This window comes from Anguilla rostrata, chromosome 2, assembly GCF_018555375.3.
Source record: "Anguilla rostrata isolate EN2019 chromosome 2, ASM1855537v3, whole genome shotgun sequence".
Classification (NCBI taxonomy): domain Eukaryota; kingdom Metazoa; phylum Chordata; class Actinopteri; order Anguilliformes; family Anguillidae; genus Anguilla; species Anguilla rostrata.
This window is the reverse complement of record NC_057934.1, coordinates 25423019-25428683: the sequence shown is the minus strand read 5'-3', so window position 1 is coordinate 25428683 and position 5665 is coordinate 25423019.

Below are 5665 nucleotides of genomic sequence, written 5' to 3'. Positions count from 1 at the left end.
ACATTCTAGGGCGCATAGTATATGAGATCATCGTGTCAATATACTCTTAAACGGCAAATCTCCAACCAAGCGAGTTTTACCAGAGAAGGCGTGACAGTTGCAGGCTTGCAGCAATTTATGAAGGAAACACTGTTTAACGGGAAAAGGGTTCATGTTTCCATTGTGCTTGAAACCGTTTTTGAACCAAAGCAGATTGTTTGCTGTCGTTCGAAATTAGATGAGTGTAGAGCATTGTGCTATATCAGAACAATGTGATTGGTTAAGATTGTCGGAAAACGTCGAATGCACAAAACAAGGTTACGTGTACAATACGTTTTTTAGACAATTGTGACTGGGTAGCCAGGCTTCTTACTTATTTTCGCTTAGTACTCAGCGCCTGTGAAACCTTTAGTCTGGTTCAGATATTCCCACGACATTTTGGAGCAGTATCTACATAATATTTCTTTATATACTATATATATATATATATATATTTATCTTTATCTTAATTCCAAATAATATGAACAATATTGTTAAGTGTTGCCATTACCTCTGCTAGATCACAATCAACAATGAAAATGCCAATCCTATTTATTTATGACATTTTTATCTGAATTAAAATTAAATGAGGTTCTCTACAGTAGATTATCAATATTTATTGTTTCGAACATTCTCAATTAATATTCATATTTGTCTTATGTTCAAAGAACCCATCTAAAGTATAACCATGTACTAATGGGATGCTTTTTTTAAATCCTAAAAAGTTTGTAATGGGGCACGGTCCTAGAAGAAGGTGTGGTTCAGAGTGTGAGTTTGCATGTCCCTGCGCCTGCGTTAGATTGGCGGCCTGTCCAGAGTGTATTCCTGCCTCTCGCCCAATGCATGCTGGGATAGGCGCCAGCACCCCCCGCGACCCTGCTCAGGATAAGCGGGTATAGATAATGGATGGACGGATGGATGGTACAAGTGGGATACAGCTGTATTGTAACTGTCAAGGCTGTATTAAGTTACATTGATTTTGAATGAAAAATATTTCATTTTGAACAAAAGCATCACTACCTGAACATGTTGTGATTATTTCAACATTTCAAGCTTGCTCAAAAGACATGCAAACCTATGACTATTGTTTCTAACAAGCCAAATGGCTGGTACTTTACACTTTATGTTTATGTGGGTTGCCATGACAGCTCAGCCCCTAAGGAAGCTGGGATTAACATTAGTATTAACAAACTGAAGCTCTTTCACTCAAAGAGCATTTCTGTTTTGAATTTTACATCTTGTTGGTGTTGTGTATTTCTTCTTCCCTGCCTTCTGTCAGAAACAACTGCTAAAACATGTTGAACCATCATAATTTTTTGGTTACCAACAGTTACTTTAATCAGCTCGGCTTCTGAAATATACATCAAATGTTTATTGTGAAAATCTCTCATATTATAAATGGATTTGCAGCTTTAGCATGCTTTTGAGGGCAATTATGATCACTTATGAGTTCCTGACATACAAGATTCAATGCTGTGTCCTCTGTCTTTTCCCTATTTCATCTTCTTCTCTCTTGAACATTTTCTGAAATTACTGCATTTTCATTTGTTTTGGATTGTTCCAAATGTATTCTGAATTGTTCATTCAAACACTATTACTTTCTGTTTAGGAATATTTGGGAACTGTGCATTTTGTATCCTGTCCCATTCTGAGATCTAACCTAATGTAATCTGCCATTTCTGTGGAGGCTTTGAACACTTACATGCCAAAGCTTACAACACTTACATTTCCTGCTTGCTTTGTTCTGTTAAAAAGGCCATATTTGTAGGACTGTTTTTAAAAAAAAAATTCTACTGAGGTACTCTGAATTCATGGCGTAAATGACCAGGAATTCTCACAACCACCAATGATTTCCTACTTTGTTGCCTGTTTTTGTAACAAAACTACATTTTCTTTAATAGCCAAAGTCCTAATATTGCACATTTGAAGGTTTAGTATTGAAAGGTGGCTTGACCGTTCTTTGGGATTCTTGACAGCCCTTTCTATGAGGCTGTACCTAAGACGGTTGTCAGTAACACAAGGAAGGAACCTTGAAAAATTACAATATAGGTGTAGAGAGGGGGCCTTTGCTATCAATATACATAGCTCAACCTGATTTTTAGCCAGTCCAGCAAATGTCAATTTGCCTGTATGAAGGCACAGTGTGCTGCACTTTAATTGAATTTCATGAATGCATGGTCACTGCATGGTCTGTTTAAACCAAGCTGTAACTCAGTAGATGGCATACCAGCCATCCCTGTTAACAATGTGCTTTGTGAAGTTTGCAAAATGTCTGAGTCAAAGTTTAATGTTTATTAAAGAGCATACTTTGTGTGTATGGTGCATATCCTGTAGACTGAAAACCAATTCTCCAAGAATTTGCCTTGATTTCACTTCCTCCATTGTGCTCTTGATGGCAAGAAGCTTCACGATCCTCTGCTGACATGACATGATGCTGCCCCAACCATGCATGACAGTAGGGATGGGGTTACCTGGGTGATGGGCTTGGTTTAGATAGCACTGTGGTTCAAGTGAAAGAGCTCAATTTTAGTGTCGTCAACCTACAAAATCTTCTTTCAGACGGTTTCAGGATCTGTCACACTACTTCTAGGAAACTCCAGGTGTGACTTAATGTGGCCTTTTTCAGTAGTCACTGCCATTAAGCCACTTATTTATTGAGGGCCATGCACTCCACTATTAAGTGTAAGTGATGACAATAATGGTAAAACTACTTGTTTTGGAGTTGGCTAAATGTTGCTATGTTCAAGTTGGACTGAATTAAAGGTCATCCAATTTGATTGGAAGAGGAGTGACCAAGTTTCCAGTTCACAAAGTTAACAGATTCACCATGCTTCCGCCTGAACTAAAATCTCATTCCAAGAAACACAGCACATGATTTTTATACCCATTGACCAAAAGGCAAACATTACAGCATACAAGAAAATACCTGTAAATATTCAATTAAAAGTAATATCTCTACAGCAGCAAAGGAAAGGGGTGGGAAAAAATTGTGAAATTGAGTTAATGTGCAAGGTTCACTGACTGCGCAGTCACTATCATGTTTGCTGAATAAAGTATTGAGGTTGTTAGAGTATAAGCCCCCAAAGGGGGCTGGAATCCTATTGTTATTGTTATTTATATGATTATCCAGCTTTCTTCCCTTTTCCAAAAAATTACCATATGTCTTTCGAACATTGTTTTTATGAGATTTGGCAGAAAGGTAGAGGTCCCAAAGTCACGCCCTCACCGCAAACAATCCTTAAGGGGGCGCTATAACAAGGAGTCAAAGTCAAAATTTTTAAAGGCCATAACTTTCTAATCAGTTGTCCTAAAGACAAGAAACTATGCTGCCAGATCTCCTTAAGACAAAAATAAAATAAAATAATAAAATAAAATAAATTGAAACCATATGAATCATTTGTGAAAAACACAAATCTTCTCATGAACCTAAAGTCCAATTGTCAAACTAATTAGTATGTAGCATGTTTGTACCAGGTCCTAACAAATTTGAAAAGGAGAAGTTCCTACATAAAACAATCCTAGTACATGCAAATTAATCAGTACCATAAATGACAAAATATGCAAATGAGGCTACATTATGTCAGTTATTATGCTACAGCCATATCATGAACAAGATAAAATCATAATGATTTCTATGCCTGAAAAACATAGCTGTTAGGAGGAATTGAATATTCAGCCTTTACACCCAATTTTCGATATTGAAAAATAATAGTTAAGAATCCTCTTCTCATGAAGTATAGTTGATCCTGACATGATCCTTGGCATAGATCAGAATGCGCTTCTACATAAATGCATCATAATGGGTAAGGAACTGGGCTTGTGAACTAAAGGTCATAGGTTTGATTCCTGGGTAGGAACAACTGCCGTTGTACCCTTGAGCAAGGTACTTAACCTTTAGTATATATCCAGTTGTATAAATGGATGTAATGTAAATGCAATGTAAAAACTTGTGTAGGTCAGGGTAAAAGCCTATGATGTAATGTAATACATTTCATACCCAGGATGAAGAAAAGGTACTCCATCTAGTGGCCAAGATCAGGTACTATCTCATAAATTAATTGGACATGACAACATCAGAGACTAATTTGAACATGGTGAATTAATGACGACCAAACTTACCGCAATTACGGTAGGATAAAAAGCACTATTCCAAGCCACAGCCTCATATGGCCCACACAGAGAACTTACATTCTATACTGTCCATAAGGGTGGAACTGCGTCAGGTCTGGCGGGTCTGCAGGTGTATTTTCACCGTATATTTGAATTCCTCATGTCTGCAAAATTATCAGGACGAAGATTGATCTAAATCGTTTGTTGGGGACTGTATTTAGACTGTTGAATATTAAATGAATCCTATGAAATTAAAGTGTTTAATTTGCGTCCCATAAATTAGCTAAGTTGAAGAAGTGGGAGAAGTTTATAGCTACAAAGTGTTATGGATGGATTTCTAACATAAAAGTTGTTGTGTGGAAAAGAAAAAAACAAAACAAAACTGCCACAAAAACTGGAATATTCTGAATCGTCAGCAGTGTTTTCTAAGGGGGTGAAGACATACACAAGGCTGCATGCTAACTGTGCTACGACCGTGAATAGCTGCAGGTGGAAGCAACGTTGGCTCTCATACAGTAGGCCTACGTAGCCTATTGGCTCTGCTAAGACGGAACTACAAGCGTGAATTCGCCCGGGACGAATGTCACTCGGTGCTTTTACGTGGACAGTTGAAATCGATCTATAATAATAGCTCGATTTGGCCACGGATGAGATTTAATTGGATTATTATCGTTGTCAATATACATGACTCGGAAAGAATCGAATTATTGACCGGATATGTGACTGACGAAGGCTTCTTATAAATCCTGCTTCCTCCAATTTTGTCGCAACTTTTTTGAATAGTCCGCCATTCCATGTATTTTAAGATATTTAACTCCTTTAGTTGCGATAGCATGAAGTTGGTCTCCTCGTCCATCCAGAAATGTGTTTTTTTCGCCATGATACTAGGGATCGAGGACAAAACGGAGCTTGAATTTTGCCAGCAGTGTATGCGCGTGAGCTGGACAATGCATTTCTCACAGAAAAGGTCGTTTGTCGCCTTTTTTTAGTTCATTACAGGGGTGATAGAAGTGACAATAATTAAGTGGTAGCCTACTGTGCTGTTAGCCTTTATTGATCGCCGTACAAGGTTAATGTGAAGTAGCTAGCACAATCGGACAGCACTAACCCATAAAAATGTACTTTGAATGGTACTTGCTCAATCGAATGGTACGTGAAAAACATTCGATTATAGTCCGCGGCACCGACATTTTCTGTCACACCTTCAATAAACGGCAGAAGTCCCAGTGGAAGATTGAATTAAATCTTTTAACGTCATATATTTTCTGAAACGTTATCGATTCCGCTTGGCCACAGTAGTTGCTATGTAAATTACGGAACATGCGCAGAACGCCTAGGCCAATTTTTGGCCTATTGAAGCATATACATGCCGTAGTAAATCGACCCCCAACCGCATTATCGAAAAATTCGAATTAGTACGCTTTCAGTCTGACTACACTCAGTGGGTTTACATGATTACATTACATTCATTTTGCAGATGCTTTTATCCAAAGCGACGTACAAAAAAGTGCATTTCATGGTTGTAGACAACTGCTGA